The sequence below is a fragment of the Protopterus annectens genome, chromosome 10.part0, assembly GCF_019279795.1.
Source record: "Protopterus annectens isolate FY-2018-M chromosome 10.part0, PAN1.0, whole genome shotgun sequence".
NCBI classification, from domain to species: domain Eukaryota; kingdom Metazoa; phylum Chordata; order Ceratodontiformes; family Protopteridae; genus Protopterus; species Protopterus annectens.
In genome coordinates, this window is record NC_056744.1 from 1,728,542,600 (window position 1) to 1,728,567,942 (window position 25,343).

The window sequence follows — 25,343 nt, forward strand, 5'->3', positions numbered from 1 at the left end:
AAATGGAAAAAATTCAAAATTAGTCATTCAAACTAGACCAAACATGTACTGAATTGTCAGTCTAGTGCTTTTGTATAGGTTGTTTTTTGAAGTCATGGCAGTATGTGATGTAATTTCTAACCTGTAACCAGTACAACTGTGACATTGGCTTGATAAGATAGATATTCTTTATACAATTGCACAGCATAGTAGTGCAACATGACCTGTGCCCTAAACAATGATATAACGCAGTAAATAAATTTTTTAAGCAATGAGGCATGACATGGCATATGCTAATGTGGTAGTACACCATGGAGATAGTGTATAATTAATATTTTACAGCAAACGGTTGGCATCATGGAAAGATGTTACCTCAGGGCAGATCATTTGTTTGCATTCCCCACAAAGTGACTGTATATGGTAAGATTAAGAGATGCATGTACTGAGTGTGTGGAGGGTATAGCACAGATAAGCTGCAAGCTATAGGTGGAGAAAATAAGAATACTTGGCCTGAAAAGGCTCAGGCAGGTATAATCCATTTCAGCATATTAACAGCATCAGAACTGAAATCTAACTGCTAAAACATAGAATTTTATAAAAAAAAAAAAAAAACAGGATTCTTATCTAAAACGCAACATCAAAAATATTGCACTGAAGTAGCAGTGGATGAAAGTTTTCATGATATAAACTACATATTATATAGTAAAATATTTTCAGTTAGTGTATGTGGCAAAGATACTACAGTAAACAGATGCCTTTTTTCTTTTTTCTTTTCTTTTGTTCCTTTTTTAATATTGATACTATAGCTATAAACTAGATACCTACACATGAATTGGTTCAGCAATACCCATATTTATGGGGACATGATAAGATGAAGTATTTAGGAGTATGGCAGCTAACAATATGTGGGAAAAGACTAAACAAAATATAATACAAAATTTAGAAACTGGAAGCTCTTGTCTATGGAAATTAATATGAACATACAAGCTGTAAAAATCTTTTTAGTCCTGTTAGTTTTCTACACAGGTCAGGCATATTTTATTTTTATCAACCAGAGGAAAAGTTGTGAATATTAAGTAACAATGAGTTGAACGATTTTATCTGAGAGGGGGAGGAGGGCAAGAGTCAAGTGGGATACGTTGTTATTTCCAATAAAACAAGGTAGTTTAGGATTACCTGATGTAAAGTGATTTTTTAGAGCTACACAGTTAATACTCTTATGTATAACACAAGGAGAAAGATGCAATTCAAAGTGAAAAGAGATGATGAAGCAGGGAGAAAATTCAAGAAAAAGGTGAGAGTGATATTTTGGATGTAGATCCTTAAGGATAATAACAACAATCATGCAGTATATTATATTCATAACAAATCAGAAATTATTCTAAGAACTATGCCAACACTAGAATGGAGAAATGAAATTCTGTCAATAGGGATGACAGCAATTAGGGGTGCAAAGAAGAGGCAATAGGGGAATTTACTGGAGGAAACTGGCAAAGGAACCAAGGTATTGGGAACAAATAATTAAAGAGGCAAAGGTAACAGAATGAGAAGGGGCCAAGTAGACATTTGGATTGCAGAGACTGTCTTCCCTATCAGGGATTTATATTAGTGTATAGGCAAAGAGAAAGAGATAGGGAATCCAAAGTGAAAGACCAGCACTGTTTTTTTAGTATAATCTAGAGCATAAACTGCTATTAAAAAAGCAATAATTAGTAGGGAATATAAAATATTGCATGATAAGTATGTGAATCAATCAGATGAGGTTAGAAAGGATTGGAAAGAGAGATTAGATAAGGAGTTCAAAAAGTAACAATGTGAGAATATGTATGGCTCCCACAGTGGCACAGCAGATAGAGTCGTCACCTCACAGCAAGAGGTTCCCTGGTTCTATTCTCAGCTTGGGCGTCTTCTGTGTGGAGTCTGTATGTCCTCCTTGTGTTTGTGTGGTTTTCCTCTGCATCCTCCAGGTTCCTCCCACATTCCAAAGACATGTAGTAAGTGGATTGGACACTCTAAATTGGCCATAGTTGGAAGTGTGTAGTGTGGAAGAACTACTGTGGCAGGGCTAGCTGCCCAGTAGTGAAAACTTTGGCTATAGATGATTGTCACTGTTGAAGTGACACCATGACCCTATGTGCAAAAATGGGAAAAGGGGGTTGTGGATGGATGGTATGGCTCCAACTTGTGCATCAAAGTATAGAAGATTTAGAATTTTTGCTTGGTAGTGTTTGCATAGATATTTTGTTCTCCAAACTGACTCCAAAGAATTTTGATGGCAAATGTTAAAGGCATGATGGAGAAGAAAGAAGTAAATTGGAACATATGTTTTAGGAGTGTAATGAGTTGGCAGTTTTTGAAAATTCCCTACAGACTACTGTGTCAGAAATACTCAAGTAGCAGATGGATGTAAGCAAGGATTTTTTATTTTTGAGCTGGGATACAGTATCTAAACTATCTAGACATAGTAAGGTCTTGTTATGTTTAATTTTGGTGACTGCTAAAAAAGAAATTACTAGAAAATGGAAATCAAAGTCTAAACCAACTATATTTGAAGTAGTGAATATTGTAACAGAGGTAAAAGAACTGGAAATGGGATCTTTAGAAAAGGGTAGGAGCTAATTACATAGAAAAAATTGAACATTGTGGGAATAATACATGCAGAAAAATGTTTTGAAAGAGGAATGAGGTTTAAGAGAAGGCAGGAATTGACCAATTTATATAATGTTGGATTGATTATATTGTAAAAAAGAATGTATGTGATGTATAATGTTTATCAATATGACCAAGTTAATGTGGTTTGTTTTATTTTATATAAATGTAAGCTTGCCTGTGTCATAAGCGATAATTCAGTAAAGGTGTTTAAAAAATAGATAGGTTGCTATGAGGAGGTGGTACCATGTAGTTCTTAATTCTAGGGACAATTAAAGTCTGTCCTGAAACACAAATGGCCCATATTCATGCTGACTCACCATAGGTAGCTTCAGTGAATATAAACATTTTGAAAAATGTTCACCAAAACATCCTTCCCAAAACATCTAAGTGAAGCTTTTTTGCAAGGGGGAGGGTGAGACCCCTGCGACATTCACCACACCATCCTAGCTTATATAGACTAACTCTGAGGTCACACAACAGTGAAATAAGAGGCAAACTCCACTGTCAATAAAAGTAATTTCAGTGAAAGTATTATTTATCCTTTCACATTTGACACAATTACCTTTGGTGACCTGACAAGCTTCCCTATGTCTTGAACTGGGGGGTAGGGCCTAAAGCCAGGTGCTCTGGCAGTAAGGATGAAGGTACGACCTTCTGACAGCAGATGTATTCCTGGACCCAGGCAGAGGAACAAGCTGCTCAGTGACTGTCTGAATGCCAGACTCCTCTGATCAGCTCTTACTCAGTGTGCATTGAGAATGAAATGGCTCAAGACCCACTGGAAGAGGGACTGATAGGCAAAACACATAGAAGAGAAAAGGCATGTAGAAAAAACAATGAAAAGAAGAATGCATTGGTCATGTGACACTCAACAACATGGCGTGCCACATTTATAGTACATTAGCAAGATACACTGGGATTCAGAAAGGGAAGTCATCAAAGAAAGCCCTAACACAGGCTGCTACCACTGGCAGTAGCCCTTTCTGATTCAGAGACAGGCCCACTGTAGTGATTGTACACTGTCTATAGGATCACCACAGTGGGTTATCTCCACAGCTATGCTACCTGCTAATAAGTCACTCCTGGGGAACGGATTATGATAATTAGCCATGTCCTCTCCCTAAGAAATATCTGGAGTAAAGGATTGTTGCAGCTTGAGTGATTAAGTGAATTGCTCATCTGTGTAATTATGCATGGTTGACCATGTTAATGAACATGGATGAAAAGCTGCATTCCCCCATTGTAGTCAATGGGGCAGACTGCATTAAAGGTAAGATTCCGTAAGTGTCTGAGGTGAGGAAGTGGTATGGTGTGTGCATGTGTGTATGTGTGGCAGTGTGTGGTAGTACGTGTCTGCCTGGGTGGTCCTTCTATGAGGGTAGTTATGAGCTAGGTAGATTAGGTATGTTGTTTGTGTGTGTGTGTGTGTGTGTGTGTGTGTGTGTGTGTGTGTGTGTGTGTGTGTGGTAGTACGTGTCTGCCTGGGTGATCCTTCTATGAGGGTAGTTATGGGCTAGGTAGATTAGGTGTGTTGTGTGTTTGCATGTGTGTGTGTGTGTGTGTGTGTGTGTGTGTGTGTGTGTGTGTGTGTGTGTGTGTGTGTGTGTGTGTGTGTGTGTGTGTGTGTGTGTGAGTGTAGGTAAACGGTTAGTGTATCAATGAGTGTGATTAGCTGAGGGTGTGGAATGCCCGGTCTACAGTGAGTGAGAGTATGTATGCATGTGTGTGTGATTGTGAGTATATGAGTGTGTGTGTGTATATGTGTGTGTGTGTGTGTGTGTGTGTGTGTGTGTGTGTGTGTGCGCATATGTGTGTGCATGTCTGTGTATGAATGAGAGGATGCCTATCCAATGCAAAGGCTGAAAGTGGTGATTACTACAGGAAAGTGTTGTTTAGCACTAGCAGTAAAACAACTAATGTCAGAGACATTCAAATTAATTGATGATGGGGTCATTCCTCATTGCGGTTAATCATGTCTCTGAGTCACAATTTCCTTAGTCGTGGAGAATGCCCCTTTTGGCAGCAGTCGGTTATGCTTGCAATGGGTCCTTTCTGAATTCTGGATATCGTTTGTGCCACTGTTAGTTTGGCCATAATGATTTTCCTGCACACAGCTTTATGGTGTACTGCAGAGACTCTTTGTAGTTCAAAAGGAATAACATCAGATATTTAAAAATGTAATAAGGGTGTGCTTTTCTTTTAAGCTTCTTTGAAGATTTGTTTCACTGCTAAACAGCAAATGTAATTGTCATTAACTGAATTGTGCTTCTCAGCACTCACGCTGATTGCTCATCCAATGTAACTACTTGATTTTTTGTTATAACACAGTAATGCAAAGTGTCAGGTTGTATTACTTTATTATATAATGATTCAAGAATAATAATACTAATAATAATAATTATATTTTTCCCTAGACATTGCAATATTATTGTAAGGTATCAATCAGGTCTGTGTCTGACTTGCCAATCAGTTAATATAAATGTGCATAATGCAATGAACTACCGTTAATATTCAAAAATGTGAATAATTGGCTGCTCACCAGTATTTACTTGTTGTAAGTCAGGCATTACTCACAAGAATAAGTCCAGTTCCAAATGCAAACAACAGAAAAAAATTGTTGTGAATGTATTTACAACATTTTTGTGAATGTATTTACAAAAAACAAAACAAAAAAAAGTGATATTGTTTCCCTGCTCCACTAAGCAGAAAAGATATTCCTGAAAAATTCCATAAAGATACCCACAACAGGCCATAAAGGACACAGTAAAAAGGCCCTGTTTCTGGGATGTGGCAACTTGCAGTTCTGGGACACATTAGCTGTAATGAGGAAATAACTCATTATTGGCTAAATTTGCATGCCTCCGAATCACAATTAACTATTTTTGAGTGCAACTCTACACTTCCTGTGGCAGTTAACAGTGTTGGCAGCCACATCATGTAAGCAGGGGCACCCTCTCATACACTTTCCGTACTTATTACTGGTGTTAAATGTTACCCCCACCCCTTCAACCCAATTCTGTTTAAGTACCACACAGGCAGAGATTTAAAAGAGCTAGCCATGATATCTAGTCTTTCCCCACTCTGATCCTAATTTGTCTAAGTGCCACTAGTTATCCCTGTTGGCTAGTGGTTGTTCCCACTAAATGCTCTGCTCATTAGTCTAGGGGTTTGTGGAAGTATGACAGCTACCCCAACCCATAGATAGGTTCATAGGTTCATAGGTAGGTACTAGGCTACCTGCCCAAAGGCATTTATAAGCCCAGCCAGAATGTGCTGGCTTTCGCCGCCCCCTTAGATTAGTTCCCCGCACATCTGTCCAGCAAAGCCACTGAAGTGATCACCGCGGTAAACTTTCTGTTTCCCATCCACTTGTCAAGGTTTCTCTTCAAGAGTGTTAGCGAGGAGCTCTACCTAATGTAGATTGGAATCTTGTTCCAAAGCATGGGAAGTCTCTGTGACAGGAATCTAACCCTCTAGCATGTCCTATTTATTGTTATGGTGAGGTTTAGATCCCTAGAGCATGTTGCTCGAAGGGATAAGCTTTTCTTTAGGTGGAGCATGTCCATCAGTTCTGGGTTGGACATGGCCTTGTATGTCAAGCAGAGATCACCTCTGAGTAGGCGGTATGCAACAGAGTACAAATGGGGCATTGTACTCTATGATGGGTCTGATGAGCGATGAGCAGAGGGGCACAATGACCTCTTTTGATCTGGATGTGAACCCTTTTGTGATAAGGTGTGCCATGTAGAAGGATTTTCTAATCACTTTGGCAATGTGATTATCAGAGGAGAGTTTACTATCTACTTGGGTCCCTAGATCCCTTATTATGTCTTCCGTATTTAGGGGACTACCACCTATGTGGTAGCTTGTGGGTACTTTATTTTTCCATAGGGGATGACTATGCACTTTTTGGCATTTAGCTTGAGGCCATGATTTTGACACCAGATGTCCATCTCAGTGAGACCCTTTTGGAGGATGTCTGTGTCAGCCGGAGAGTCAATTATAGCCCCTAGTTTGCATTTGTCTACGAACTTGGTCAGCCATTGTCCTCCTGTGCTTGCCTGTACCTCTGAGAAGTATATGCCAAACAGGAGGGGTCCTAGGACTGAGCCCTGGGGAACACCACTTGTAACTGGTTTAGAGTCAGACCTAGCTCCCACAACTCTTACCATGTGGGTTCTGTCCGTGAGCCAGTTGGCAACCCATCTTGTGATGTAGGGGTTTATGTTCAGGCTGGTGAGCTTGTCTATAATACCAGAATGGGGAATGGTGTCAAAGGCCTTTGCGAGGTCTAGGTGGGCTATGTGTACCACCTTTCCCTCGTCTATAGCCTTAGTAACTGTCTCAAAGAAGTCCACCAGGTTTAGGAGGCATAATCTGCCCTTAACAATGCCGGACTGGGTAGGGTCCAGTGTTTGGAGGTTCCTAATGTCTCTGTTATTGAGTTCCATGATGATGCGCTCCATAGCCTTGCAGACCAAGCTAGTCAGGCTTATAGGGCAATAGTTGCCGGGGTCTGTTGTGGCTTCACCTTTGTGGAGCGGAATAACCATTGCTGTGCACCACTCTATGGGTATGTAACATGTGGAGAGGCTGAGTTTGAACAGTCTGTTTAGGTGAGGGGTTAGTTCATCTTTGAGCTCGTGCAAGACATAGCCTGGGGCACCTCATTGATGCTGTGTTTTTGGCTTTGGAGAGGGCTGTTTTAACCTGAGTGTCTGTGATTTCAGGAGCTCTACATTCTTCTGGTATGATTATGGGCCCTTTTGGGGGTGAGAGGGGGGTGAAGTTTGCACTGAACCTGTCTGCCAGGATGTTGGCAATATCAGTTGAGTGTATTTTGTACCATTCTGCACTAACTTCAAGCAGATCTGAGCATTGCCACTTAGATTCTTGACATAGCTAAAGAATGCCTTGTGGTTATCTTTGGAGTCCTTGGCAATTTTTCTTTCGAAATTCGCCATGGATGATTTTATGAGGGATCGTAGTTTCTTGCTGATACTGATCAGGGATGTCTTCCCTTCTTGGGATTTTACTCTTTTCTGTATTAGTTTCCTACTTCTATTGTATAGCTTGTTTATGACAGGAGTCCGCCAGACTGGTTTCCTTTTCTTAGAGGAGTGAGTCTTGGTTTTGCTTGGGATAGTATGATCCATGCATTCTTGTAGGTGCCCGTAGAATGCATTAGTAAAGGATTTTGCAGCTTGGACAATGTTATCATTTAGCATGGGGGATTTGAAACTTTCCACCTCAGTCTTAAGTAATGTGAAGTTTGCTTTTGAAAAGTTTTTCACGGTGGTTTCCTTGTCCGGGGGTGGGAGCGGAATGTGGATATCCAAAGTGATTTGTTTATGGTCAGATCTAATCTGTGAGGGGTTGACCTCCGGTGTGGAGCACCAGTCGCCCATGTTGGTGATGACCAGGTCCAATATGTTGTCACCTCTGGTGGGAGTGTTGACCAGTTGATCCAGGGCATTTGAGTTTATAAATTCTAGGAAATGTTGGGCAAGGGAGTTAATACTTGAGTAGTTCTCCCAATTAATGTTTGGGTAATTGAAATCACCCAATATTAATATATACACTTACATACCCACACACACACACACACACACACACACACACACACACACACACACACACACACACACACACACACACACACACACACACACACACACACACACACACGCACACGCACGCACGCACACACGCACACACACACACACACACACACACACACACACACACACACACACACACACATACACACACACTTGTGCATATACATCTTACTTACTCCTGCAAGGCAAGCATGCACTCACACATAAATTCACATGTGGAGCCCCTCATATACGCCTTCTAACATGTAGTCGCAAGAATAAGATCCTCGGACGTACTTTACATGTAGTACAAATTTCTCAGTAACAGTAACAGTAAACACTTTATTGTCATTCAGACTGCACACAAGAATTGCACAGCTGAACGAAATTATGTTTCTCAAAGCTCACATACCCATAATAAGCTCATGCACAACATACAAATGCAACAAATACAACATAAACAGATAAACATAAAAAAAAAGCACAAAAACAGCATGATACCAACAACTGAAGGCACAAGTTCCCTCTTCCATGCACAATTTATCCAATCCCTCCACACCACTTCGAACTCCATTCCAACACCGGCAAAAATGAAACTCCAAATTGGATTCCCTCCAATCAACAAAACCTGTAACCAGCACAACTCCGCCACCCAAACGGCTATACCAGCTCAACAGTTCTCCACAGTCCTCACCATCCAGCATAACCACCACCACCTGAAGGCCCAAATGACCATACCAGTTCAACGTTCTCTACACAGTCCTCACTATCCACGCTGTCACCATCTCTTCAACAACAGCATCTCCAGCACTACTTGCAACACCAAAATTCCAGTCCGGTCCCTTCGACCAACAGAAAAATTCCATAACGAATCTGAGAACTCAGCATACAAAAGTCAGGCCTCCACCAACTGCATCTAACATAACTTGCAATGCATGAAACAACCACATCCACTACACTGTCTCCAAAACAGTTCCAACAATATAACAAGAACCACGGCTGCAGACAAGCCACACATATAACTAAGTCAAAAATGACTCTACAGACAGACGACAGCTCAATATCACATGAATTTAGCAGAAAAACACACACAACACGTTGGGAGACAGAGAGGCCAGAGAGGCCGCTGTTGCAGTAGGTGCCACCATCTTAGGTTGTCAGTTTTGTTGTAACTTCGGTTGGAAGGCACAGTAGTACAGAAGTCACAAAAATGTAAGTTAATTCTCAGGAAATTTTTAAAATGGAAAATTGAAATGGCCATCCCATTACCTGAATTTTCTCCTGGTCCATTGCTACCAAGGTTGTGCCTTTTACTGTAGTATTTTATCCAGTTAAGCAACCAGAAAAGTCCTTGTTGCTTCCCTAGTAAGCCTTTCTTCAGCTGATCAAAGCTTTTTTCACTAAAAGCAACAAAAGCCATGATTTGTCAAACATACGGAGTCTGCTAAAACCAGCTCATTTCTGGACCAAAATATCGGGGACTTTAAAGCTATATTAAATAAAAGTGGCATTTTATTTCGTTAAACAAGTTTTCTTTCAGACAAGTGTTTTTGCTGCTTGCATTTGTTTCGTCATGAAGCTTATGTGTGTGTGTGTGTGTGTGTGTGTGTGTGTGTGTGTGTGTGTGTGTGTGTGTGTGTGTATGTGTGTGTGTGTGTGTGTGTGTTTGTGTGGACAGTTAAAAGTAAGACAAATTTGTCCACAGCAAGACATCTAGAACTTACAAATCTGTTATGTTTCCACTAAATTATCCTAAAATCGTTTTTTATGAGATTACCCTGAACTGTTTAACTTAACTGAAAATTGAAGAATCACCAACTAAAATTGTCTTTTAACTCAACTGTACAAACACTGCACCAACGCCATAAAAGGGGACAATTTTGTATTCAAGCTAAAGAAGATAGTGAATTTGAACAGCTGAAAGAGATTGATCCTACTAAGCTGTAGCCAGACAATACCCTCACAGTAGGTGAAATTATTTATAAATTAAATGAAGCTATAGTATTCCCCAAGTTAGATTTAGATGCAGGGCATTCGCAGGTAAGAGTTTTGGAAGTATGTGTAAACAGCCATTATATTACTGCCTTTGCAACAAATCTTGGATTAAGAAGGCACAGCATACAATATTTTGCAATTAATTATTCAGTAAATTTGTTCCAGAATACTATACAGCAAACCATATAAATTATGTCATGTTTTAAAAGGATTAACAATGATACCTTAATCTATTTAAGGCATAAAAAGGCCATGACCTTACGATTATAGCAAAGTTCCCTTATTTAACTCACTCAAGTCTTTAGGGGCTTTTTTTGATTACTTCCAGCCAACATCCATAGCTTTTTATGGCGTTCGATCTTTCTGGGGGTCTGGATTCTTTAATAAAGTGATTTTATAGCTAATAATAGGCAGTATTAGAAAGGGCAAGGATTTATTAACAAAATGACAATTGTTAATCTAGGATGTCCTGCAGTAGAGATATTAATTACCATTTGCCACTTATTATTCATATTTTAATATTTATGTTCACATTTTCATAACTGCCAAACCTATGTGCTATTCATGGGTATGCTATGAAATACTGTGGCGTAAGACAGGAAAATTCATTGTCAATGTCCATTTATATCACAGTTACTGGAGATAATACTATTTCTTTGTAATTATGAAACTAAGCAATATTTCCATAAGTACTTAACACTTCAAAAAACAAATAACTTACAAACTATTGCATGGCATCAGGTAAAACCTTAGATGCTGTTGAAGAAAACTGTGTTTGATGTTTATACTGTATGTTGCACATCTTGAGAGATATTCAGTGTTACTTATTTTGCTAATTTTACAATTAAGCATGTTGTTTTTGTTGTTGCTTGTCTTTCGGCTTTTCCTTGTTAGGGATCGCCACAGCGGAACTCAGGTCCGCTAATGACTGGCAGTAGATTTTCATGAAAGCCGAGATGCCAGCTCGACGCCCAACCTTCAACGAAGGCACGCCCACTTACGCATGTATTTCGAATGCCACCCAACTGTGGGGAGGACATACAGACTCCACACAGAAGGCACTCCCCGAACTCCAGTTGAGAATCGAACGGGAGAACCTCTTGCTGTGAGGTAACAACGCTACCGCTGCACCACCATGGCTTCACAACATACATTTTCATATTTCTTTAAATACCTCAATAAATATACACTCTTGCTGTCATGTGAAAGCTTATGCTTGGTTAATAAAAATGTTCTAACAATATATGTCTAGGTTGTACAGTTTCCAAGATATGACAATTCTTGTGAAAGTTTAGCAAACAATGTAATTCTGGGTTTGTGTGAATTATTGCTATATTATAGTATTTGTATTTATTTATTTATTGACATTTGTTAACCAGGTTAGTGCAGCTGGGCCAGAGACCCATTTTCAGTGGAGACCCGAAAAGAAAAGCTCCAGTTACAAATCATTTACAATACATAAAAATTCAGTTTGCATTATAGGTTCATAGGTTCATAGGTTCATAGGTGCATAGGTTGGTACTAGGCTATCAACCCTAGGGCCTATACAAGCCTAGCCATAACAATTTCCTGGCTATTTCTTCCCAACCTATTTACTTCCCTACATAACAATTCAGTTAATAATACATAAAAGTGTAGTTTGCAATACAATTACATAGAAATTCACTATGTACACAGTACAAATACATATAAATACACTGTGTAGGATAAGAACAAAATAAGTAAGGCAAATCATATCAGAAAATATATATACAATATTTTTTTTTGTGATACATCCTCAGTGAAATAATACTGTCAGAACAATTTATCTAAGTTTGATGCAAAGTATAATTGTGAGATATGAGAGATGAGAATGCATTGTATAAGGTGGAAGGGGTGGCAGGAGTTAGATTAAGATGTTAAGGCTTGAGGGAAAGAAATTGGAAAAGATAAAGGTACGAGATTGTAGTGGAGTTAGGTAGGGTCATGACATAAACAAGTTTTGGTGTTAAGTAAGTGCTCTTTTTTAAAGTGTGTGGGGTGGGTAATGGAGCGTATATGTGTTGGAAGTTTATTCCATGCTTGGGATATAGAGGATTTGTACAGCAGTTTAACGATAGTTTTTCTTGCTTGGTAAGTGTCTAGGAGTTTCTGGTTTGAGATGCGAAGTATGTGGTTGGCGGTACAGGCTGAAACTAAGGAGGAGAGAGCAGGACAAGGGGATGGTTTCTGTAGTATGCAGTGAATGATTTGAAATTGTGATAGAAGGAGTTGTTGTGGAAGTTCTAGCCATTGTAGAGAGTTGAGTGCAAGGCAATGGTGTGAGTTATAAGGGGAGTTTGTGACAAATCTTGCTATCTTGTGGTATGTTTGTTACAGTTTGGCCGGGGTAGTGGACTGAATGTTAATTAGGACTGGGGTGGCATAGAGAAGGGAGGGGAGAAGAAGAGCCTGTGCCAGGGAGAGCATAGCACTAGAAGTCAAGTATTTTTGATTGTGGTAAAGCAAGCCCAATTTTTGGTGATTTTTTTTTTAATGCCTTGAAGGATATGTAAGTTAAATTTAAGTTCATTGTCAATGATGGCACCTAGAAGCTTAGTGTGGGAGTCAGGTTGTATGGTAGTGTTGTCCGAGGATGTAATGAGAAAGGTAGATTTAAGGTGAGAGAGAGAATGAGGAAGGAATAGCAGGAGTTTTTTGGGGGGGGTTTAGGATGAGTAGATTATCAGACAGCCACTTTTCAATAGATAGAAAGGTGTCTTGGGTAGGAGTGTGAAGGTCAGAGATACTGCTGGAACTGCAGATAAGAGTTGAGCCATCAGCATATTTAATTAGAGTAGATTGTTTGCAGGAAGTGTGAAGTTCATTAGTAAAGATGTTAAGCAGGAGGGGACCCAGGATGGAGCCTTGAGGTACCCCTGTTGTCACTGGAAAGTAGGGTGAGCTTGAGGAGAGCCACTGAACAGATTGTTGTCTATGAGACAGGTAGCTAGAATAAAAGGCTAGCCTGGAAGCAGATAGGTTGAAACGAGCAAGTTTAGATAGTAGTAAAGGCTTTGGAGAGGTTGGGGAAGAGACAGGATACAAGGTGGTTGTTATCACAGGCTTTAGCTACAGTATGCGTAAATGATAGGAGGGCTGTAGCAATGCTGTGGCTGTGGTGGAAGCCATGTTGAGTGGGTGAGAGAAGGTTATGCTAGAGAAGATAGTTTAGGAGCTGTGCATGTATACATTTTTCAATTATTTTGGAGAGAGGAGAGCGGACGGCAATAGGTTGGAAATTAGATGGGTCAGTGGAATTTCCCCCTTTATGAAGGGGGATGGTGAAGAAGGATTTCCAAATCTCTGGCACTGTTGCCTTCCTGAATAGATCTAGTGATTAATAGGGATACTGGGTAGGCTATGGATTCAGTAGCTAGTTTGAGGAGAGTCAGTGGGAGATTGTCTGAGGAGGGAGAGCTGAGTTTAAGCTTCAGTAGGAGTGACTTAATATAAGAGCTAGGAACAGGTTGAAATGTGAAAAGGTTATTGTTGTGAGGGTTGGGAGGGGTAGAGGGGGTATTTGTGTTGGAGTTGGAGGGTGCATGTTTCTGGACAGTGTTTATTGAGAAGGGTAGCAGTTTCTAGAGGAGTGTTATTTGGGGAAGGGGAGGGAATGGAAGGGCATCCAGGACTGAGAAGTTTATTTACGGTAGTCCAGAATTTTGGACTAATTGCATTAAACTATAATATGTTAAAGATAGAAGATCCCTAATAAAATTCCACACTTATAGTCCTGACTATTTACACGCAAATAATGCAGTTACTTTTATTTGTGATAATAGACAATCACTCAAAGCTTTAGAAGACTCATTCAGTACTTATGAGCAGTAATAAGATGCGAAAATGGTATGAAGTGACATCGGCTCGGAATAAGATGACATGAGACAAAGGTCACTGATACCAAGAATGCGAGAGATGAAAGTCTGAGCTGAACCACATGTGCTGCTTGGAAAATGTACATAGATGTATGGAAGTGGAAAAGGTAAGGAAAGAGTTATTGCAATGTGTTGAAATACTTCCCCTCAAAGTAAAATCTGTAGAACATACATGACATCTGAGCATACTGCTACTCCACAGACATGGAAGTGCTTGGAAGTCGACTCAGCGGTATTCGCACTGCACGCTGTTGCATTTATTTGCTGTACTAATCTGTCTGTGAAAGTAAAAGAGCTAAATCTTTTTGTATTTCTGACTAAACCTCTGTTGCCTGCGTTCAGCACTCCCAACATGTTTGATACTGTAGACAAGACACTGCACTAGTATAACAGAGCGTGATTTCTATTAGCTACTGAAAAAAAGCTAATCCTGACATTTTGAAGCCTGTATCACAGTCTTAATACATTATTTTCTTCAGGTTCAGTAATAACCTTCATTTGGGAATTTTCTAGGAGTCATTAGTCCATACAGAGACGAAAACTTCTGTATATTTTACATTAAATCTTTGTTAAATTAACAGAAATCAATAAAAACATGACAGTAATGGAGCTACATTTTTTCTATAAAGCATTATCAAAGGGATGCATTTTGCTGAGTAGCAAGACAGCAGGAAATCACCCTTAAAGCCAGAGTGATGTGAAATGTTAGTGTTTCTAAGGATGTTATTTGAAACCTCTGCCTACCTCAGCAGCTAAAGAAGCATATTACAAATCTGCACAGTATAATGAGATTTGTGATCCCTTCCTAAAAGCCATACAGCTTTTAACGGCACATAGATATAGAGAAAACATTGTTAGCAACAGCTGTGTGCATTGCCTAAGCTTCTATCCTTTCCATAAGTATATACCCACTGTTTCTAGGCAAAATAGGCACATATAGCCAGTGCGTATGCCTTCATGAAGATTCATGTGAAAGTGCACATAGTGACAAACAGAAGTCTCTCAAGACTGCAGTTAAAGACGCTGTGCTACCATGTTGCCATTAAAGTGCTATATAAATATTGTGCAATGTTTGTTTGTAGCCTACACATGCTGCTCAAGCATTGTTGTTTCATGTGCACTGTAAGTTAACAGAGGGAGTGATATTTTAGTAATTTATTCAGCTACCCTTTAATAAACAGACAATACTCATCAGACACCATGACTTGTTTCTGAGTAGAGCTGAAAACTGTATCTCATTAAAATGCTTGCTCAGTTACTCAGCGTGCAGATGCATTTCAGACTCAAGCCTGTAAAATACAACCCTTTCACAGCTTGTTACCTTGCCCAGTAATCCAGTGTAAGTGTTACTTGTCCTGATAAAGGTAACAAAAATTTGTTTAACAGTATTTAATTTAATTTAACTCTTAAGTGTGTTATTCTTTCAACAAAGATACAAATAAATTGTAAACAGTCGTGTTCTTTGCTGAATCATTATGAACCATATGATTATGTTCAGCATTCAGCTGAACTACAGGGGTTAATGGTTATATCACTCTTCCATTATGCTGAAGTCAGTGCAATGATGACATGGAAGAAATGCTGATCTTCATGGCATGCTAGGCCTTCGTCCTACTATGGATTCTACCAGACCTATTACATTTTTGTATTAAGTTTCTCAGACAGTGGTAAACTCTTATACATTTCTTTGTACTCATTCATTCATCTACTTCAGTATCACCAAAGCAGTACCACAAAAAGTTAGACCACATGCTTTCCACCTTTTTATGATGAAATGCCTAATAATAACACCCTTCTCTTTATAACTCTTATTCATGCCCTTTTATCCATAGACAGCTATTTTGCCATTGGGATATATTAGGCAGTGACTTTTTTTATTCATTGGTTTGGGTTTCCTTTCATTTGTACTGAGCATCGCAATGCACCCCATCCTTTTCATTCAGTTTCTCTGGAATATTTTACATTCTTATCATGCTCTTCCCTCTTCTGCATTCATCAGGAAGAACATGCCTAGAGCCATCGCTGTGTCTGTATTTAAGTCTGAATGAGGACTAACATTATATTGCTTTGTCCTTGTAACTAATTTCTGCCCAGTTTTTGTCCATTTTTGGATTCTGCATCTGGGACTACAGTATTCCAAGAGGATCATGGTACTGATGTACCTTGTGGCAAAAGCACTACGTTACCCTATTAGATGATAGCTTTCTTGCAGAATCCTAGCAATTTTGTGGCTCTTTTTATGCCCCTGGCACACTATTCACATAGCCTTTTACTCGTCAGATAAGATTAGGTGTTTTTTTGTCTTAATGTACTGCAGTTTGTATTGTCTTTTCTTCCTGATGCATGATCTTTAAAATTTTTCTGTTTTCTAAGTTAATTGTATTAGACATTTTTTACAGAATGCAAGCTGTGAAGCACAAGGAAATGTCTACTACTTATACAAACTTCTCTTCATGATTCCACAATCTTTTATGCTTAATCAAATATTAATATTACAGTTGTTCCCTCACAGCAAGAGGTGCTCTGGTTAGATTTTTAGTTCAGGTGCCTTCTGTGTTACGTCTGCATGTCCTTTCTATGTTTGTATGGGTTTTCTTTGTTTGTCCTACTTTCTTCCCTAATTACAAAAACATGCAGTAGGTGAGTTAGCCACTAAATTGGCCATAGATGTGACTGCAGGTGTGTGTGTGTGTGTGTGTGTGTGTGTGTGTGTGTGTGTCTGCGCATACTCGCTATGGAAGAACAATGGTGTGAACACTGGCTCTAGATAATGGTCACTGCTGATGTGACACCCAATTCTATGGGCAAAAATGGGAAACCAGGGCTGTAAATGGATGGATGGATAGATGAACAAGAGGAACCAGGCTCTTTTGCATAATATGGGTTATTCTTTTACTTGCAGGTCCACATACTTACTATTACCTCCTCTTGTCTCTTCTTCCACCAAGTTATCTTCTTGTCAACTTTGACAGTTTTTGGCACAGTCAGTATATTAACAAATCTTTCATAAAGAACAGAATCACATGCCATTCTGAAAGACTTTTAACCTCTAAACACTTTTGATGCTGATCAACAGCTTTACCACCTCAGGAAAAAAAAAAAAGAAATCAACTAGTTAAACTTAAGTATGTCTGACCATTCCACTCTGTTTGTGAATCCTGGTCTAATCGTTTGGCTTCTGTTACATATTCTCAAATCTCAATTGGTCAAAGCTTCAATGAGACAAAATAAATAAAAAAAAAAGGTCAAAGCTTCAAACCTGTGAAAAGATAAATTTTTGTGAAAGGGACAAAGCCTTGACACCTCCTTTGTGAGAATGTCCACCCTTGTACCCCTTAATTAAATAAATTAACTCTACTGAAACATAAATGAGGAGAAAACAGAAACTCCCACATTCCACATTGATGGAAACCACACTGACAGTGATTTTCAGTACCAAACACTGATCATCCAGTTGAAGGATGTTGAGTTTAAATTGATGTGGTGATGCCTCATCCACTTAAGAGTTTGCTGACTAGTAGGTCAGTTTGTCTGTGGGTTATTATTACCCAGTAACTTTCAGATATTATTGTCCAGTCCTATGTTTGAAATATGATTTTGGAATCCTAGCCACTAGCAAAGATGATCTAATTTGACAGCCTGTGCTTTTGCCTACTGCTGCTGTGAGGCAGGGGGCAGTCATTCATCCATTTCCATGAAAAAAATGACAACATCAAAGAACTAACTAGAAGAAACAGACAGTGAGACTGCTAGTACCTTCCTTAGTCAACAGGTAGTCTTAAGTCGTATCCTGTTGATTACCTTATAGATAGTAACTTTGTAAGATGTTTACTATTCTTTTTCAGCTGAACAAATGACATCCATTTCACTTCTGTCTTTGATCAAATATTGTTGCTACTATTCCTTACCCTCCCTCTCATTTCTTATTATTTACAAAATAATTTTGGGAATCGGGATTTTCCATGATGCCATTTGACTCCTAGTTCAGCTTCTCATGTAAGCCTTGTAGGATAACATTTTTTTTCTTTTCTTTTCTTTCTTTCTTTCTTTCTTTCTTTCTTTCTTTCTTTCTTTCTTTCTTTCTTTCTTTCTTTCTTTCTTTCTTTCCCTGAGGCACTTAACAAAGCATTATTCCACATTTAACTTGAACATTTTCTTCTTTCCTTTCTTTTTATCTCATTCTGATATAGTTTTACATTTCCATTCAAAATCTGTTGTCATTGCAAGTAAACAGATGTGGCTGCTTTTTCCCTGAAAGACAACTTTTTGTCTTATTCATAAAAAAAGACTAGCTTGTTGTATACAAGAGACTAACAACTATTTCATATTATAGAGATAAAAATGGGGTAGAGGGTTAGTACTTGTGTAGAGAGGGTGTAAAAAGGACATTCAGTTCAACTAAAGATTGAAAGAAATTGGAAAGCCAGTTAGATTGATTCATGATATTGGAGAGGTGGGAAATTTAAAGTAAATGGGGCTAGTGTGACTGTTTTTATTAGAACAAGATGGTCTTATTTGGGATCAGTAGAGAATGTTGTGAGATTTATATGCAAAAATAAGCAAGAGGAAGCAAAAATAGGAAGAAATATAAGGGGGTAATGTGAAGGAAGTGAGGAGTGTGGGAGTGAAGGCTAAAATATGAGGAGAAGGAATTATGACATGATGAAGGCAGAAAAAAACTAACATGGGTAGTGAAAGGGAAGAGTAGTAGGGAAGGATATGGGGAAGAGTAATAGGGAAGGATATGGGGAAGAGTAGTAGGGAAGGATAAGGGGAAGAGTAGTAGGGAAGGATAAGGGGAAGAGTAGTAGGGAAGGATAAAGGGAAGAGTAATAGGGAAGGATAAGGGAAAGAGTAATAGGGAAGGATAAGGGGAAGAGTAGTAGGGAAGGATAAGGGGAAGAGTAGTAGGGAAGGATAAAGGAAGAGTAATAGGGAAGGATAAGGGAAAGAGTAATAGGGAAGGATAAGGGGAAGAGTAGTAGGGAAGGATAAGGGGAAGAGTAGTAGGGAAGGATAAAGGGAAGAATAGTAGGGAAGGATAAAGGGAAGAGTAATAGGGAAGGATAAGGGAAAGAGTAATAGGGAAGGATAAGGGGAAGAGTAATAGGGAAGGATAAGGGGAAGAGTAGTAGGGAAGGATATGGGGAAGAGTAATAGGGAAGGATACGGGGAAGAGTAGTAGGGAAGGATAAGGGGAAGAGTAGTAGGGAAGGATAAGTAATCTGGAGAGGAAACTACTCAGATCTCTGTGAAAGTGGAACAGCAATGTTGTGAGAATTGAAGGGAGGCAGATTAAGATTAAGGAGTTGCAGAATGTGATACAGGAGGTAATCATGATCCAGGTAGTGGCAGTGTTGAGAAGGAGAAGTGATATATGGTCAGTGTAAGAATAACGAAGACATATGTTACTGGCATAGAAACTGAAGGATCATGAAGTGAAATGTGGGTGTAGACAGTAAACTGGATAACCAGACAAAGAGAGGTAAATCTGAATGGCGCATTGGTGCAGCTGTTTGCATTGCCACCTCACAGCAAGAGGTTATCCAGTTTGAGTCTTGGCTGGGTTGCCTTCTGTGCAGAGTATGCGTGTCCTCCTTGCATTTGTGTGCGTTTTCTCCGGGTGCTCCGGTTTCCTCCCATGTTACAAAGACATGTGTTTGGAGCATTTCTCCCCAGCCCTCCACTGAAAATTGGCTTGTACCAAGTCAGATTTTCATGGTAAACTAATGTTTAATAAAACAAATGTTAAATAAAATAAATAAATAAAGCAGTTATGGAAACATTGTTTTGCAATATTTTGAGAACTTGTGCAAATAGGAACCGGGGAAGGCAGTTGAGATACAGCCCAAGGAAAGAAGGTATGGGAATGGAATAGGCTTACTGAATAGGATCAGGAAACACTAGATAATAAAACAGACTTTCAGTGCTATGTATTTTTTGAGAAGAGAAAAGGCAAAAAGAGATGATGGCATCTCAGAGAACTTTTATAAATTGGTAGGGAAAGCAGTGCTGGGGGTGGAGTTTCTGGAGATGTCCAGCAAGGTGATTAGTGGGAAAGGGTTACCATCATTAGCTGTCAAAGCAGTGATGATTGTGCTAATTAAGAGGAAAAGAGATGTGGGATTCCCAACCTCAGGGAGCTTTTGCCTAGCACCTCTGATCAATGTGATTTCCAAAATACTTGCTTGTGTAGTACTAACGTTCTGATAGGGAATGTGAAAAGGGTGGGTTAGATTTATAGGTAGCTTTCAAAAAAGTATTGGAAAATGGTGTTGGTTTTATGTATTGTGTGGTGAAAATGAAAAAAAGAGGAAAAAAGAGGAAGAGGGGTTAATTTAGTTGTTATAACAAATGAATCTGACCTAAATGGCTGTGTATTAATATTGAATGTATTATAAGATGCCAACAAAGGAAAAAGATATGAAGGTGGATATAGCAAGTGTTTGAGAAATCAGGTATAATGTTTTCACTCAATGGAGCTGTGTCACTAGAAGTGAATATTAGACATGGGATGATGCAAATGTGTCCAGTATTACCAAGAATAAGGGTGATGCTCTGGTGAGGAAGAAGAGAAGAAGTTAATGTATTTGCTGATGATTATTTGCCTTTGATGATAAAAGATATGATCAAAGATTTGATTTGGTTTAAAAAGCAAGCAAGTTTGGAGCAAAGTGTTCTTACTTCACAGTCTACACCATTTTCTGGAGAAGAGAAGCAAGAATGGGGAATACTATGCATGATGGGGTGGGGGGCATATATCTTGGTCTTTATGCTTATTCAGAATTAGATATTACTTTAAAGAGAAACATAGAAGACTGGCTGTAAAACATAAGAAGGTAAGTTGTACAGGTGGTTTGGCACACTCAATCTACTCTTAAGGACAATTACCATAACAATGACAAGCAGTGCAGATTTTGAATAAAGTGAGATGAATTATAATAAAGCAAAATGCTCAGTGGCTAGAAAGGGTGTAGTGCAGGTCTTGATGGCTTATTTGGAGAAGGAAGATAAAATAAGGCAAGAGTGGTTGACAGAAGATGGAGAAAACTGGAGTTAGAGAAATAAATGCTAGGAAAGAAGTTAAATCAGCAAATTAAGAGACAGATTAAGCAAGTTTTGGAATGGGTAAGATGGGAGGCGGATCATAATAAAGGAGAATAATAATAATAATGGATACTCAAGGAAGGTAATTGCTGAGGGAAGCTTGCAGGGGGTAGAAAGGTATAAGTGGAACTTGGAAGAAATACCATGTGAGATATCATAAGGATGGGACCGAATGGACAGATGATGGTATTAAATGACAGGGAAAGAAAGGGAATAAAGCTATTACAAATATTTGGAAAAAGGATAGATCAGGATGGATAAAATCTTTGTAACAGCTACTGGAAGAGACCTAATAATAATAACAGCTGTCAAAGGTGTTTATGATATTTTTATCTACCTTTCTGATGTATATAATTATCTTTTTGCTGATTTTAGAGCATGATCCATACATTTTATATGCTAATTATAATCATATTAGTACAACCATATAAATAGCATAAGATTTTGTTCCTGTATAAAGTAAATTTAAAACACTGAGACAAATTTCTAAAATAGTACTTTTCAATTACAGTTTATTAATGTTGATGATATATGTAGTGATTGTAGATAAAACATACTATACTTTTTTATTTTAACTACAAATCATTCTTCACTTATGTCACTTTGTCAGATGTACTGTCTTGATCAAAAATTTTTTTTGCAGTTCAAACTTCCTGCACCTACAGGGCCTCTTTTTTGTTCTGGCTAAAAGTTCCAGAAATGTTCATTTAAATTTAAAGTTTATTAGTTCAGGAGTATTGCATCTTTCTAGACGCAAAAGGGTTAAATCACAGAAGCAGACTGCAACAGGCACACTGTCTCATGATTCACAGAATGAGTCAGTTTCTATCAGTATGGTTTCAGACTTAAAAAAACACAAATTCATGTTTATAGTCTACAGAAATCAGTATAAATAATACAGCACATATAACTCAAAATATAGTATTAAGTTGCAGTATTGCACATACAGACATCAACACAATGTATGTAACATGAAGATTTCTTGACAAAACATAAAGCAAACATTTGCAATGTCTCAAGTTCATGCTAATTCAAATATAGAAGTTCAGAATGTCATCAATTCTAGTTTACATGTAATTCAAAGTAGAGTAAGTAGCAGAATTGTAAATACAGATGTAAACACAGTCAGTGTATATAACATGCAGATTCCCATACAAAATAGAAAGAAAACAAGTTCACATTATTTTAAATACAGTTGTTCAGAATGTAATAAATTCTTGTTTCTTCTTTTCAGGATCCAGTGCAAATATTGCACTGGGGGGGGGGGATAAGAGGGACAGAGTGTAGATTTTTATCAGTCTGATAAAGTAAACACCAGCATAAATGATATACAGATTTCCGAGCAAAGTAAAGAAGAAATGTGTACCAAACCTCAAGTCAATGTTGTTACTAGTATTTCAGGGAAAAATAAAAAAAGAAATGCATGTCATAGCTCAAGTCAGTGTTGTTGCTAGTTATATAAAATGGATTTTTAGCTTATCTCTAAAGAATATGGCAGTCCAGCACCAAACCAGATTATCTGATATTGTTTAAGGTTGAAAGAAATAATATTTCATCATTTACAGAAAAGACATTATGGAATAATGTACAGATTAATATATACAAGTCAATTTCAGTTACAAATAGTCCCCTACAAGAGGACACTAAGGCAGTTTTGTCAGGTTTTAAAGGGTCAATGATTACAGCAATTAACAATTCAAAGTGTAACAGCTCTGTACTAGGTATGGATATGTCATCAGAGTTACATACAGTTTTAGACTTCAGTAACAAGATTTTATGGAAAAATAAAAATGCTGGAGAATGCACAGTAGTGCACACAGATGACACCTGTGAGAATTTGCATGCAGTACATAGTGCAAATGTACAAAATTTGAAGAATTTGTTATGACAGGAACATACAGATTTATGGGTTAAAAATAAAATAAATTCCAGTTCAGCTGACACAGCTGAAGTGACATATTGGGAGTGGCAAGTAAGAAAAAAGGGTAACAGTATGCATTTATGCTATATAGGGTACACCAGAAATGACAGTCAAGTTAATTTGCAGAATAAATGGTTTACAGTTACAGATTTGACAAATGATTTTTTGTGTTATTGTTTTGTCTAGCAGACATTGTTAAGACCTTTGTGTTATGGTACTAAAGTGTTGCAATGCATAAATAATATCATGATACAGACAGAGACAAAATAGCATTCATAGATATTAAATGATGTTTTGCTAGTTTACAGAATATAACATTTAAAGTCAATGCTACATTTTATAAGTGACAGTACAGTCAAAGGTTCAGATACCACGCAAAAAAAGAATGCATTATAAATATTGTGTCATTAAAGCCACAGGTTCAAATCCTATGTTATACTTGTATAAAGGGCAGACAAGTAAAGTTCCAGAATTAGATTAGTTTGATTCTAGTAATAAATGTGTATATTATATAAAGAAACTTCATATACTTGTATAAAGGGCATACAAGTAAACTTCTAGAATCAGATCAGTTCAACCCTTTTAATACATGTGTATATGTAAACAGTTCAAGACTGTACATATTTCATGCAAAAACTGCAGTTTACCAAGCACACAAGAGGCACAGGCTTATGTAACTGAGTTATCAGATTATAGGCCACTTCAGTGAGCTGAATTAAATACAGTATTGTATGCCATAAAAAAGAATGATAAAGGTCAGTTTAATATTCTTAGTGACAGTTTATACAGTTGCAGTTCTTGCTATTTATCCAAGTAAATTGTACACAGTAATGATAAATCCTTGCAGCATTCAATAGTATTGAAAAAGCTATATGATGTCAGCTAAAGGAATGGCTATGTTAAGAAAGTGGGTGGAGGTTTACACACAGAACATTATATTAGGACCTAAGGGTCCCAGAGTAAATGTAAAAAGTTAATCAGTTAAGATTATTTTTATAGAGCTGCAGAAACGTCAAAAGTTAAGATTAATTTTACAGAGCTGTAGAAATGCAAAAAAATGTTGAAATATTAATACAGTGTTCTATTACTACTTTAGTTTCTTTTGAGGTTATGAGTTCAGTTACAGACTTGCAATAATGTATTTATCAGTAGCATTAGTTCAGTTCACTATATTACATTATCAGTTTGCTTGCAGACTTACAAGTATTTATGTTTATTTAATGCAGAAAAATGTTAATAAAGTCAGAGTAACAAGCAATGGTCTCAGTTAGTAATTGTTAAAACTGAAAATGTTATGTTAAGGACTTGATACTATTTTTTGTGCTTTGCAGAAATAATTTAAATGTTGATTTTTCCAGTTTAATTTTAAATACAGTCAAGAACATCAATCACCCAGCCTTGCACAAGAGGTGGAAAAGAGGAGGTTCAGAAGGCCTAAGCAAAAAAGAGGCACAGAAAAGGACACTTGAAAACAGCCTCTAATACCTCAGCAGTGACTGGGACAATGCAGAGTAAGGCCTAAACTTGGCAAGAGCTGTGGTGCACAAGTCGACTATCTACAGAAAATATGTTATATATGTATACAGCAGATGTGCATTTTATGTAAATTAGAGCTAAAGCAAGTATGTAAATATTCTCATGTTTTCAGACAGTTGTATAACAGTACTAGTTTTCCGTTTATATTTTTATCTGTGTTCAGACAATACTGACAAAAAATTTACTAATAGTATAGTTTCCAGAATATAAAATTTTTACCAGATTTCAGTTAGTTAGTTTCCAGAATATGCTGAGCTATTTCAGATGCCCAGTATAAATATGTATCACTCTAATGTAAATTTCAGTCAAGATTCAGAATATGACATTCATGCTCAGTTATGTATGTTCAGTAGAGTACATTTCAGTGAGATTTCAGAATACAACATTCATACTCAGTTACAACATGCAATTACATCACGTCACATGATTTAGTCATTAGATTTAAGGGTAACGTCACACAATTATTTGTAAACAGCATTACATCACACATCACATTATTCAGTTATTAGTTTTAAGGGTGAAGTGGCAGAATTATTTGTAACAGGCTTATTAAAATAATTTATATAATAATTAGTAGTAATTATTCAATATATTCAAGGCATAACAGGGCAGGCTTAATTTGTTAATTAATTTACAGCTTACAGTACACTTTACATA